Here is a 15683-nt window from a genome sequence, read left to right as displayed (position 1 = left end):
AACTGCAAGAACACAGTTTTGTGTTACACAAGGGAGATCACACAGCAAGGCTAAGCTGAGATAAGAACTCAGCCAAAGCCAGAACTAGCATGACATGGCTAGGGCATCTTCTCAGGCACCAACATTTAGCAGGGGAACTCCCTGTCTTGCACTGTACTGCCTCTCCCCCTTCCCCTAGTGCTTCAACTACCTCATATTCTCTTTCTCTCTGTCTCTCTGTCTCTGTCTCTATCTCTCTTTTTCTCTCTTTCCTCTATCCTCCCTCTATCTCTGTCTCCTCTTTCCCTTTCTCTCTCTCTCTTTCTCTCTGTCTCTCTCTGTCTCTCTCTCTCTCTCTCTCTTTCTCTCTGTCTCTCTCTGTCTCTCTGTCTCTCTGTCTCTCTATCTCTCTGTCTCTCTCTCTCTCTATCTATCTATCTATCTCTCTCTTTTTCTTTCTCTGTCACATAGCTATTATCATCTACCTCATGAGGTTCTATGGCTATTGTAATCCTCTCTTCGGTCCCACCTTTTGCCCAGTGTGCATGTTCCCCCAACATGTTACTTGGTCAGTGGACCCATATTGTGAATAACAGTGGCAAAGAAAGTGCATATTAGTCACTTGATCATGAATGCCTTTCTTTGACAGTTGTTCTCTTTTCACATTCACTGAAGCCTTGTTTTCTTCTGAAGACACTACATATCTCTTGGCATTCTAACTCAACATTCCTCTCTCCTCATGCATTCTAACATTCAGGTCCAAGTAGGAATTAATGCTCTCCTTATTCCCCATCGCTACTGTAACAACAGTGATATGATGATGATGCTAAAACAATAATAATAGCTAATATTTATACAAACTTTTAAGATTTGCCAAGTGCTTCATAAATATCATTTTATCCTCACATTAACCTTAGGAATTAGGTGCGGTTGTTGTCCCCATTTTCCAAATGAAGAATGAAACAGAAGGAAAGAGAATCAGCGTTTATAAAACACCAAGTGTCAGGTACAGTGTGTTTTCCAAATATTTTCTCATTTGACACTTAGAACAATCCTCAGCTATAAAGTAGGCAGTATTAATATCCCCACTTAACATCTGGGGAAACTGAGGCAGATGGAAATTAAGTTACTTGCTCAGAGTTACATAACTAAATGGATGAGAGCAGATTTTAATTCATTTCCCCCTTATTCCAGGAATAGTGCTCTATCCACTGAGCAACATAGATGCAAATTCTCCCTCTGTATCCACCACATTGCAACTTCCAGACCTCCTTAGAAGTTCACTCCTTCCCACAGAGATTTTTGTAGCTAATTTCTATGGACCCCCAGGTCATTCTTTCTCCCCATGGTTTCACAGTCTTCTCCTCCATCCCATATGCCACCCCCTTCAAACATCCTGGTCTCTCATCTCTTCAATTCCCATAGCTTCTGTCTCCAGCCTACCTCAACAATGGCCAGGAATGGTAGTATATTCACCAATCTGCCCTCTCTCCCCACCATCCCCCAGTTTATCCCAGTGTTTGAGTTCCTAGTTGGGCAAGCTAAGCTTATCCACACCAGGGCTCAGCAAGACAGAACTTGCTGGTATCAGTCCAAACAGGTTGGCTAACATCTAGAGCCTTTGACAACTTGGATTTGTTTGGCAGCCTTTTGTAGTACTCTTCAGGCATTTTTCTCAAATACTAACGAGTATATTACATATGCTACCACTAATGCAGTTACAGGCAGCAGTGGGAATGGAAATGATTTGCTCTAAGAATTTCCAGAGTAAATTTTCTGAAGCTGACACATTTTCAGAGTTGGGGAGGAAATAGGTAACATCAAAGAAATCCAGTCCTTCCTCTCTTCCTTTCCCCCCACTCCCTCACCCACCCTGCCAAAAGTAATACTGTAATACTTTAGTATGGGATGTAGAGAGCTTCCCTCAGAGCCAAGAAACCTGGGTTCAAGTCCCATCTTTGACAACTAATGTATGACCTTGACTAAATCACCTAAACTCTAAGTGTTCTAGGCAATGCTCTAAGACTACAGGGGAGCATCAAAGGTTCCTTACTGTTTTGGTAGTTGGAGTTCCTCAGCTGGGGTTCCCTACACCCATAAAATTACCAGCCTAGTCACCATCCTACTATCATTATTTCATTTGTTTTACTCCTTCATTTCCAGAAACGTGGCACAGAGAGTATATTAGGAGTTGGGTTTGAATCAGAACCCTGATTCTGACTTTACTTCCTTTAAGTAACTTTGCCCTAAAAGAATGAGATCAAGTGGGAGGACATGAATAAGAAGAGCTAGGAAAATGCTGAGTTATACCATCAGCTAAAGAAAATAGAAACCTTCATATCTTCTTCTTCTTTTCCTTCATGCACTTCCCCAAGGGAATGACATGGTGGTCATCGAGTCTGTTGAAAAGAAGGATTTTCAGCAGCCAAATCAGTTGCTATAAGAGGCCAATGACCAGAAAACTTATTATTAACTAATACAAATGAGCTGGATACAGGCCTGGAATCCAGAGCCCCATAATTCCATCTGCATAGGGTTTATCTATGCTTCCTTCAAAAATCACACACTATCCAAAACATTTTCCTTCTGCTTAATGTTTCATCATGCTTATTTGCAATCTTCCTAGTCCATGACTTGATCCTCAGTGGCAACCTAATTGCCTATACTATCCCTCCCATTAGTAGCCCCATTAAAGAATGATTATGGCACTTTGTAGATTGTGTCAAGTCCTTAAACATCTTGATTTAGGAGAACTCTTTGGATTTGAGATGGAACTATTTAATCTCCAATATCCTTCCTGGGACTAAGCGCACTGAGTAACAATCTCTTTTCCTATAATGGAAAACTCCAAAACCTTTCCAGCAAAATAAAGTATTTCATGAGCAAATAACAAAGGCCACTGAAACTTGTCAGTTTCATTTTAAAAGAAGCTCTGGCTCAAAGAAACCATCATGAGAAAAGTTTAAACATTCATTAACTACTAATCAATATCTTTGGGTACTCACCAGAGACAATTGAGCCTGTCACACCCAGTGTTCCAGAATTCTCTTCATCTGGAAAATTGCTTATATGTGTTAGGAGTTACTGACATTGTTGTCAATCTTTTCAGTGCCCAGGAGATTATATTTCTCAAACAGAAAAATACCAGAAATTAGGGTTCATTTCTTTTTATGTCGATATGAGTAGGACACATGTTTATTTCCTTTCAACCTAGATGGCAAATTCCCTTCATTCAAGAGTTCTCTCTCCAATTCCTCTCATTTTTTTTATTTTTATAAATGTTATTGTCAGATTACAATTTACTAATACTTATTTTCTGAAATTTTGCAATCCATATTCTTTTCTTCCCATCCATCCACACTCCCTAAGAAAGCACTTAATATGATATGGGTTGAACATATATTGTGTAATATAATACATATTTCCATGTCCATCATGGTGTGAAAGTAGACACATGTTGCTTACACCAGAAAAAAATCATGGAGGAAATAAAGTAAAGAATAGTATGTTTCAATTTGCATCCAGACTTCTTTGGTACTGGTTATCCTTTTTCATCATGAGTCTCTTGAAGTTGTCCTGGATCTTTACCTTGTTGATAATAGTTGTCATACACAATTGATCATCATACATTATTATTGTTACTGTGTACAAAGTTCTCCTAGTTCTGCTCACTTCACTTTGTATCACTTCATATAACTCTTTCCAGGTTTTAGTTAGGGTTCTTTCCTAAGAATATACTTCCCCCAAATAAGCTTCTGATCAAGTATCTACTAGAATGAAAGCACCATGACCTAGAGGGCAGGAATCATGTTCTCTTTATCTTTGTATCTGCCTCAGTACCCAGCACACTGCTCTGTCCTTAAGTCAGTGCCTAATTGGCTATATTTTGAATCCAATCAACTCAGCTCTGCTACTAAACTAAGATCCCTAGGAGTGAGCCTGATTTTTTTGGCAAAGATTTTTTGGTCAGCTTTTATCAATATCAGTATACATCTCCATGTGTGTATGCAATAATTTTAAAATAAAAGTAAATGGGAACCTATTTTTAATAAATTTTTAGCAGAATTCAAGCAGAAAAAACAATTATTCACAGCTATTTGGCATAGTGAATAGAGTACTAGAAGTGGAATTAGAAAGACTTGAGTTCAAATTCTTGCCCAGGAACCTTCTAGCAATATGACCCTGTACAAGTCACTTAGGTTATCTTAGCAGCCTTTCTTTCATCTGTGAAATGGAAATAATAGCACTTACTTCACAGAGTTCTTAGATCAAACAAGATAATGAAAGGAGAACACAAATCATTGAAATACTAAATAAATATGAACTGTTATGGTTAGAAGACATAAATCTCTTCTAATATTGATTGAAATGTCATTCCTGCCCTCAACCCCAACACACTTTTAACATGTGCTTATTGTTCCAATCAGGAAAATTTCCTAAATGCCTTCTCTGCAGATACCTCTGCTTTAATTTTAATACTTTAAAAAAATTGTTCTTGGTGAATTTCAGTCAGTTACTTAAAAAAAAAAGCAAAGAAACTTTTTAAAAAACAAACTTGGGCTTCACTCAAATGCCATCTGGATAGGAGGTCCTGGAAAGAATCTCCCAAACTGGGAGCTCAAAGAGGCTTCAAAGAGATGATTTAGTCCAGGCTTCTGCCTGCAGGCAGAACTGCTCTTAAATCCACATGCCCAAGGCAAATAAAAATAGCAGCCAGTCAAAAGGCTGCCTGAGCAGGTGCTTCTTTAAATCAGAGATCAACATTTCTGGATTTCTGGATCATGGCTAATGTGTCCAGGGCCAAATGGTCCTTTACGCCCCACCCATGTTCATTTAAGCCTAATTCCTGCTGTTCTGCCTTCAGTGAAAACAGATAACAACTAATCTCCATTCTGATTTACTCTGCTCTTTGCTAAACAACCTTAATTGGACCCAACCTCTCCTGATTGGATCCATTTTTCCAAGTCTTTTGTTGGAAGAAATTATGCACATTATTTAGAGTGGCATTGATCCAAGACACAAAGTGCCATGTTTGTTAATATTGAACCCTCCTGAGATCACCTTATGACTAAGGACAGGTAAAACAAGATATGAACCAGAAAATACTCCATCAAAGCACACCAGCAAAGCACAGAAACTAAGCATTTACTATTTTATCGAATTATTGGGCTTTCTTATTTGTTTGCTTGCTTGCTTTTTAGGAGAAACAAAGTCTGGCGCTCTTTCCAAGAATCTATGTTAACCACAGAGTTCTCATGTTTTTCATAAGAAGTAGAATGACCTCTAGAATATATTCCAGAGTTTGAAGCAATTTGATTTCAACAATCAGAATAGAGGATGTATCTAATGGCTTTAAACAATGTTTTGATGCAAGAAGCAATATCTCTGACTTTCTTGAATTAAGTTTGCATGCATTTACTGACACTCAGGATTTGATGTCCGACAAGTTGACAGCATTGGAACTGCACTCTGTCAATTGAAAATGGAAACAGATATTGGCGTATCATCCTAATAACCGTGAGACCTCAAAGAAAATCTTAATAATGTTAGCTAGTCACAACATGCAGAGGCTAAATAGACTGGTGCTCCAGATCTGTCCTGAAATATCTCATTGAATGAATGCAAAGCTTGATGCATTCCAATCTATCAGGAAACACTAGAAAGGAGACATTTAAGAATTCCTGCCCTCAATTTTGTTACAAATGCACATCTGAACAAGTCAACCACAAATAAAACCAGATAGAGAACTAGCCATCTGGTAAGCCTCCCAAAGGGGCTCTGGGGGAGTGTTGGGGGAAGGGAGAAAAGTAAAAATAGTAGAACAAGAGAAGGAAGGGTAAAAATAAATAGTATTTTTAAAAAAAGATTTTGATCTTCATACATACAAAATGAACCCAATATGTTGCTGATACTATCTATGATCTTTGCAACACTCCTAGGAAGAAGAGATCATTAAGATTTCCATTTTGCAGTTGAGAAAACTGAGGCAGGCAGAAGTAAAATGAATTGCCTACAGTTGCCTAGCTACTTAGTGTCCCAGGTCAAATTTGAACTCAGGTGTTGCTAAATCCTGGCTCAGCACTTGAATTACTATGCCACCTAGTTGCCTAGAAACAGTGTGAAGTTGAACTTTATCTGAGGTCTAGGTCTTTCACGAACAAAGATAGCCAAGCTGGGGACTTGGACTGGAGTTTGGACCTAAATTTGGTTCTGTAATGGACAAAAAAAAAGAAAAAGGAAGAATTAAAAACTATACCACCAACCCTCTTCACCTTTCCACTTCATTTGTCCTCCAGAATCATTGAGGCTTCACTATGACTTGCCTTACCACAAAATGAATATCCACGTATTGGTGAGAGTAAATTTTCTGCCATTAAAATATGCTCATTTCTAAAATGCAATATTAAAGAGTTCCTCCTCCACTTGTGCTAGGGCTATATACTACATAACTGTTCATTCTGCCTACCCTTAGTCTCAATTCTGTCTCTGAATGAGTCTTGTGCTTCTGGGGATCAACAATAGTAAAATTCACATGCTCTAAGCCTACTTGTTCTTCTAGAATCTTTAATGGGGTAGAGGTAAGGAGAAGAATAATTGAAAAGGTCTTTTTCTAAAGATATACAGAAGGCATCTGCTAATCTCAGTTTCATTTGCACTGAAAAATAAATAAATAAACGCAGTCTCCATGCTAGAGAAAGTCATAGTGATGGAATGCTAATTTTGTTTGTAAGGATCCAGGCAGTTTGACTACACCTTGAGCATAATGAAGTTGTTCAAAAGATATTACTACAGTAAGAGTAAAAACTACAATTTTGCTTGTCTGTTACCCACCTCCCACCTCTGTTCCTTTCCAGAAGGCAGTCCCTTCCATTCTCTCTTATCTCCACCTCTTAGAATGTTTAACTTTATTCCAGATTCTGATCTAGATCTACTTTCTAAATGAAGGCTTTCTCCATCCCTTAGTGTAAGTGTTTTCTTTTTCCTCAAATTCTCTGCCATGTTCTTTCTTATCAGTGTTGATATTATAGACTCTCCTGTAGAATAAAAGGTACTTCAGGTGGATTATTTCTCCTTTGTATTCCTACAAGGAGTATGCTGGTAAATGTTTAATAATCAGCTCTATGGGAAAAATATAGAATGAAACATTTGAAGTTTAATCTTCCTTAATAATCACTTCCCAGCTTTCTGAAGCCTACACAATCAACAACAACAACAACAAAAATAAATCAAGTCCTGCTTTGTAGCTCATTTCCAGAGTGCAAATGTCCACACTGAAAATTTAACAATTATTATTTATTAGGAGCAGTTCTACTTCCCTTCCCACCTAACACAGTGCTTTGAACAAAGTAAGTGCTTAGTCAGTATTTGTTGACTTGAATTGAAAAATCAAGAAATTTGAATTCCAAAAGAAATGTTTTTTTGTGTAAGAATAATGGTCTTCTTTCATATAATAAAATGAAAGTAAAATGAAATATTCAGAATTGAAAAGGTCTGGGAAAATATGAGCAGCCTTTTAAATCCATTTATTTCATAATGCAACAGAAATTGAAATGCTTAGTATAGCTTTCCTCTCTCATTTAAAAAAATCTACTAGAAACATTTGTCATTCAAATCTTTTTCCTGAAAACCTAAACATTTTAGATAGAAAACAGGTTATGTTATCAAAAAAGGATATCATTTGAGCTTTTAAATATTGCAAGAAATATAAAAGTTCTGGTACTGGAAAATTAATAGTGCATTTCTTAAATAGTAGACAAAATAGTGAGATTGATTTATAAATGTGTGTGTGTATATATATATTTATATTTACTTGATGGCTTCTGTAATATAATATGATAGTCATTCAATTATTTAGTCCTATAATATTTATTTGTTTTCCTCACACATGAAGTAAAAGATAGAACCAAACTACAGTCAACTCCAACATCATTTTTGTTAGCACAATATTGCTGACTTGGGTTCAAAATTGGTCAGCAAAATGCACACACTGCTGTCTTGAGTATTGTACATATTTGAGAAATGTTTGTTGACTAGAGTTCATGCTATTTAGCTTTAGTATCTCCAGTTAGACAATTATAGAAAGTGAAAGAATAATATTTACATTATTAGCTTTGTCCCCACCCCCTCACCCCCTCCATTAGTCCAGGTCAAAGCAACAGGAATTTATCAAGCCTCACTATGTGTAACCCTATGTGTTAATCCCTGAAGATATAAAGAAAGGCAAAATCCAGAACTTGCTGTCTTATAAGGGAGACAACACACACACATACATACACACACACACACACACACACACACACACACACACACACCCCTATATATAAACAAGATACATATAGGATAAATTGAAGATCAAAATAGAAGGAAGACACTAAAACTGAGGGGACTGGAAAAGGTGTGAAATCTAGATGACATTATTTAGGAAAGGAGCAAATTCATCTATTTAATCTAGTTCTGGTTTACTTTGCTATTGCACAAAGTCCTTTATCTTTTTCAGACACTCCCAGTGAATCCATTGGGCATAGGAGACTAATAGAGACTTGGAATGCCAACTTTTTCCCTTTACAGTTGCTTCAGAATGATTCCTCTAAATTCTACTTGTACCATGAATTTTAATTCTCAAGTTACTTTCTATTCAAAGTATCAAAGCTCTTTGTATCAATTGACTGAACCAAGAAACAGGGAAACTCTCCAAGGAAAATTGTAGGTGCAATTGGCCATTCTTAAAGAATCATTCTTGACCAGAAATATACCAACCCTATGCCACATTACAATTACCCAGTACCAAAAAAAAAAAAACACTTAAATTAGGAATATTGTAATTGATATACTACACACTAGAGACAACCATTTAAACTCTGCCTACTTTATATCTGCCAGATAATAAATAACTGGATGGTATACATAGGACATTTACTGTTCGGGCCATATGACTGACATTTTATAGTGGAGAAGCATTATTTAAGAGCTATTCCTTAATATCTCAGTCTCTAAAGACCCTCACAACACCACCCCAATTCTTCCTTTATGGAATGTAAAAGATACAAAAGATTGCTTAAAATCCTGAATGAAGTAGAATTGTAATCTCTAATATTTCAAATAAATTTAACATAAATACAGAATTTCACCATAAGTACCCACAGCCTTCAGAAACTTACTAAGCCTCACGTCTTCTTAGAGCTGTCCTTTCTTCTGCCTCTCTTTATATACTCCATTTCCTAGCATGGGGCTGGGAGTAGAACTAGCCCTGTGATTTCATCAGTATTTGGAGCTCCTGGTGAGGAGTGTCCTCTACTGCTGCATTTTAGCCCAAGAAGCACTCAAATGTTAAGTAACTTGATCAGGTTATACAGCCCATACCTGTCAAAAGTAGGACTTGAACCGATTTCTTTCTCTTTTCAAAGGGAGTTTTTATATCCTCTATAAGATACTAAGTCTCATGCATATAATAAATGCTTAATAAATTTTTGTTGACATTAAAATAAAATGAAAGACTATATATGAAAGCAATTTAATCAGATACTAGGAAGGTTTTTCTTTTCTTTTCTTTTTTTTTTACTTTATCCTTGTAAAAGTTACAAATGTAACTTTCACTGCCTGTACCCTTTAGGAGTATTATATGAAATTAAAATGAGAGAAATTAAATTTATGAAGAAAGCCTTTATAGTAAAATAAAATTGTTTTAACTATTGAGAGAGTACTTCATATATTTTTATCACTGTGTGATTATCTGGAAACTTTGAAAAAGGAAAGCACAATGGATATTAAATGAAAGCATACTTTCATTATTACTGTACCAACTGTAGGTGCTCCCAATATATTCCATCAAAACATCCCTTTTCAAAGGAAAGCCAGTTGGCTTAGAAATTGGATTACCAGACTTCTTCCACATCTTAAATCCCAAATGTATCCTCCAAGCTTAGTCAGCTAAGAAACACTGAGTATGAGTATGTGCAAAGAGTAAAATTCTCCATCTGACCTTTCTGAATGCCTAAGAGACAGAAGGAATTGATTGACTGCCAGGGGAGGGATTTAAGTTGACATTACAATTTTAAGGTTGACCAGCTGTCTGCTAACACATTTGGAAAGTTATACTACAACATTCCAGATTCATTTTTTTTTCTGCTTTGCACTTGGTTTGGGAGGACAAACCAAAACTGAGATTATATAATGCACAAACAACTGGTTGAAAAGTGAAAAATTCAGTAAATGTAAACTAAAAAATATTTGGATCCCCAGAATGGTGGAGTAGAAGTTGAAGGACCTTGGTTTGGATTTCCAATCTGCTTCTTACAACCTATATGATCTTGTGCAAATCACTTAGCCTCATTGGGTCTCAGCTTACTTCATACATAAAATGAGGGGGTTGGACTGGGTGATCTCTAGGGTCCATTTTAGTTCTCTCTCTCTCTCTTTCTCTCTATCTCTCTCTATGTCTCTCTCTCTCCATCCATCCTTTCAACTATCCATCCATCCATTTATCTATCTATCTATCTATCTATCTATCTATCTATCTGTCTGTCTGTCTGTCTTTATATATATATATATATATGTGTGTGTGTGTGTGTAATAGAAGATGCACTGTGCTATATTCCACAATCCTATGATCAAATTCAGTAGTCAACATTCTTTGAAAATGGATTTCAGAAAATCAATTTGTGTGCTTGTCTGATTTCAGAATAGTATTCCCTTCCTTGAAATAGGAAAACAAACACTATAATAAATCACTAGCACCAGTATAACCATGACTGTAGTTGGAAGTCTAGTTTTCCAAGTAGCCAATGATAGGCAACATGACTCTTCCTTTTTCAAAGTGAATTCTTATCCTTGCTGCCCTGCTCTGCCTCTCAATTACATAGCCAATTTTACCTCTGTACTAGGGCTGGGACATTGGACTGCCAAGAGAGAGGTATAGAAATGAATTGGAAAAGAAAGGATAATTAGTTTGCTCTGTCGTCCACAGAAGACATTTACTAACTAAAAGGATGAAGTTGACTTTTTCCAAAATCCCTAGGTCATTTAAGGGACCCTTTTTAGTCTACTTGGATGGCATTTAGCATACTAGAGTCATAATGCCTGATAATTAATGAACCACCCGATGTCCCTAATTTACACCTTCCAGGCTCTAACCCACACTAATAATAAATTATGTATTCAAATACTCACTTTCAAATGCTGTACACTGTCTGAAGTCAAGTAACTATTTCACACTGCAGTATGCTCTACATTTAGTAGTCATTATGGTGAAACTCCTTCAAAAGAGGGCAAATGTCTCTAGGATTAAAAAAAAAAAGAACACAATGAAACTGAGTATCTGAGGTAGTCAGAAGATACTTAGAGAAAGGAAAAGGATCTTTCATCCAGGAGATAGTTTGAGACTCACAAAGGGAGAGACTGGCGATATGGGCAAGAAGAAAACTCATTTTGGAGCAAGAAAGGGAAATGATGGGGATCCAGGCAAAATGCTGCATCTATGCTGTCTTTGGGATAGCCTGGATTTGTGGGATATAGAAAAGGAACAAAGATCCAACATACATCTATAGAATTTATAGAAGAAATATTAGTTTCCACATTCCCTACACAAGCATGCCTTTTATATCAGCATTTGACATATGGCCATAAAGTCATTATCTAAATAATGGCAAGGAAAAGAAGGGACAGGCATTCTTTAATCCTTTTATCAAACGTTTGTTAATTATCTTCTTAGGATAAACTGGATATCATCACAGGGTATATAGATAAGTCCCTGCTCTTTGGTGGCTCTGTGGATAGAGTTCTGGGTCTGGAATCAAGAAGACGAGTGTTCAAATTTGACCTCAGATACTTACTAGCCAGGTGATTATGGGCAAATCATTTAAATCATGTATGCTCATTTCCTTATTTGTAAAGCAGGAATAATCACAGTGCCTACCTCTCAAGGTTGTTGTGGGGAACAAATGAGGTAATCATCATAAAGTTCCTGGCAGAGGGAATGGTACATAGTACATTATATAGATGATAGCTATTATTATTGTCATTACTGGCCAGAAAGGGATGCCATAGACACCAATATCTATAACAGACAAGAGGGCAAGACAAGTACAAGCTTTGCAAGATGAATGCCCTGTGCAGCCCAAGGAGGAAGGTCATTACTAACAGGGCATTTTGTATAAGGTTCCATAGAGGCTGTAGCATTTTAAATGGTCTTTAAGAATTTAAGTAGCCAAAAAAAAAAAAGAACAAGATAGGTCAGCATGGGTGTAAAGGATAATTTTAGCATTGTGACCTAAACTATATTAATTATTGGTCACCATGGGATATCCCAAATAAAAACCCAAGATAGCTGGAAATTTATGGTGATTTTAATTAATATAGAGGAAAGAAATTAAGGAGAAGAGAGAGGGAAAAGGTATAGGATTTCTCCCGCCTGGCTTGTGCCAGAAGGAATATTAGAGGCTTCTAGGAAGATAAAGTTTGGAGAGTAAAGGAGGAAGGAATCAGCCTGAACTCCAAGAGGGCTCAGCTAAGATGCCTGAACCTGAATTAGCTCAATGGCAAACACCAAAACCTAGATGAATAGCTGCCACCACGCCACGATGTTGGAACACTTAGCACACTGCCAGCCAGAGCCACATCTCCAGAGAAAAGAGGCCGAAGAGGGGAAGTGATGCGAAATATATGGACAGTTTTACATCACTTTCCTGCATCTCATTTGTACCAATGGTATCTGAGCTTGACTTAGGACAGCACAGGGGTTTGTCAGCTATTTCTGCACATGTCTGTTAAAGGCCATCCTCCTGAATACTTAATCCTTAAGTATGGGTGTAGACATTCCTAATTTTGTTAGAGTGTCTTCATTGTTACAATCAGGAGATAGCAAAATCCAATCTTTACATGAGCAAAAGGAGAGAGAAGAGTCAAAACAGAGTACATGTGGGGAATTTGGGGCAGAATATTTTCCCACTTTGTCCCCACACCCCTGAACACCCTGCTCCCTTGCTCTCTAGCTCTTTTTTATGGATTGCCTTCCCTCATAAGAATAGAAACCTCTTGAAGACAGAGGCTATCTTTCTTTTTGTTTTTATTTAATTCCATGTATGTAATCTACTTATGCTGAAATACAGAATGAACAAAGGCTAAATAAAACCAAAAAGGTTATGTGGCATTGCACTGTGGAAGATCTTGAATGGCAAAAAAAAAAAAAATTTGAACTCTATCCAGTGGGTTAATAATGAAGGTATTTGAGTAGAGGTATAACATGACCATATATATTCATAAGGAATAATATTCTAATGATTGGGTCTTCTATTTACATCTCAAATGATGGGGCAAGTACTCTGTGTCTCTGTTTGTGATATATTGCTGTAATCTCCTTGCTAGTATGCTACTGAAAATTTTGGCATCAATATTTATTCAAGAAATTGGTCTATAGTTTTCTTTCCCTGTTTTTTCCTTTCCTGGTTTAGGTATCAGCACCATATTTGTTTCATAAAATGAATTTGGTAACTCCTTCCCTATTTTTCCAAATAGTCTATATAGTATTGAAATTAATTGTTCTTTAAATGTTTGGTAGAATCCATCTGTGAAACATTGTGTATGTGTGTGTATGTGTATTTTTTTCTTAGAGAGCAAATTGATGGCTTGTTCAATTTCTTTTCAAAGATAGTTATTCAAGTATTCTATTCCTCTATTGTTTATCTGGGCAATGTATGTTCAATTCATCTGCTGGTCAGGGATTGAGGAGCTGTCTTCAACTTGGAGGAGTTACCATTTGTGGGCATTTCACATTGATTCCTGTTTTGGCTCCCAGAGACTCTATTGTAAGATCTAGCTTCCCTGTTTGATTTGCCTTTAGGATATTAGTGTAGTTAGATAGAATTATTAATTTAGGAGTTATAATTAAGGGATTAAAGATAAGATCACCCTCTCCCTTACTCTCCTTCCTCAAAACCCTCTCCCCAATTTCAAATAAATACAAACTATTTAAATGTTAATCCTTATGTGTTTTCCCTTCCTAAAATCCTGGTATTACATATTTCCTCTATTGTTTCATCTGGGCAATTTATGTTTGTGTAAATATTAATCAATTCCCCTTAGGTTGTTAGATTTATTGGGGCATAATTGAGCAAAATAGCCCATAATAATTTATTAAATTTCATCTTCATTGGTAGTGAATCCAGCCTTTTCATTTTTGATGTTGATAATTTGTTTTTTAATTAATTTACTTATTTTAAAATATTTTTCCAGGTCAAGATGGTGGCTTAGAGAAAGCTAAAGTTCAGATTTCCGGAAACTCTTCCCTACCGATCTCAAACTATATGCTCCTAGGGCACCAAAATTCAAAATGATCAACAGCATAGACCCTGGGAATCCTCCTCCTGGACCTGGACCTGGATCAAAAGGTATGGCCCCCTTCAAAAGCCAGAACCCGAGATCACTTGGACCTAAGGGGTAGGAGCGCTGAGTCCAAGGCTACAGAGGGAAACTTAGACACGAGATTGTAACCCCCTGCCCAGATCCTTCCATCCGAGTTCCAGTGAAAGTCACTGCCCTCGGAGCTCCGGGAAGCCACAGCGCCTCCCCCCTCAGAGAGCAGGGTCATCTGAAACAACAGTAACCCTCAGGGCCGACAAGACAGCCTCACGGCCAGCTATTCTGAAGGCAACTTCTGGAAAGCAACCAAACCCAGTCGAGGGGGCACCCAAACAGCAGGGAAACAGAGAGAGCCGGGGGAGAGTGTAACCCCCTGGCTGGATGCTTCCAGTCCAGTTCCAGTGAAAGTCACTGCCTTAAGGCATACTCAGTTCAACCCAGGGAAAGCTTATAGAATGGACAATGTGCCCAGGACTAAAACCTCTGAACACCAGACAGAGATAAGAAAAGCTAATCCTCCCCATTCAGAGATGGCAAACTCCACAGAAGCACAGAAGCCCCAAAATCCCAAGAAAAATAAGAAGAAAGGGGCGACTTTGGACACATTCTATGGAGCAAAAATACAAAATACAGAGGAGATAGAAGACAATTACACAAGAAAATGCTCCAAAACCTTCCAAAGGAAATGGAAACTCTCCACAAACCCAGGAAGAATTTGAATCAGAAATGACCAAAAAGATGGAAGCTTTCTGGGAGGAAAAGTGGGAAATAATGCAAAAGAAATTCACGCATCTACAAAACCGGTGTGACCAAACTGAAAAGGAAAACCAGGCTCTAAAGGTCAGAATAAGGCACCTGGAAGACAACGATCCTGTAAAAGAGCAAGAATTAATAAAGCAAAGCCAAAATACCAAGAAATTAGAAGAAAACATAAAATATCTCACCAACAAGATGACAGATCTGGAAAATAGAGGGAGAAGAGATAATTTAAGAATAACTGGACTTCCAGAAAAGTCAGAAATAAACACCAAACTCGACATCGTGATACAAGATATAATCAAAGAAAATTGCCCAAAGATTCTAGAACAAGGGGGCAATACAGCCACTGACAGAGCTCACAGAACACCTTCTACACTAAACCCCCAAAAGACAACTCCCAGGAATGTAATTGCCAAATTCCAAACCTCTCAAACAAAAGAAAAAACCCTACAGAAAGCCAGAAAAAGACAATTTAGATATAAAGGAATGCCAAACAGGGTCACACAAGACCTTGCAAGTTCTACTCTGAATGATAGTAAGGCATGGAACATGATCTTTAGAAAGGCAAGAGAGCTGGGTCTTCAACTAAAAAT

The sequence above is a fragment of the Monodelphis domestica genome, chromosome 4 (assembly GCF_027887165.1).
Source record: "Monodelphis domestica isolate mMonDom1 chromosome 4, mMonDom1.pri, whole genome shotgun sequence".
Classification (NCBI taxonomy): Eukaryota; Metazoa; Chordata; class Mammalia; order Didelphimorphia; family Didelphidae; genus Monodelphis; species Monodelphis domestica.
Note: the sequence above shows the minus strand (reverse complement) of the source record.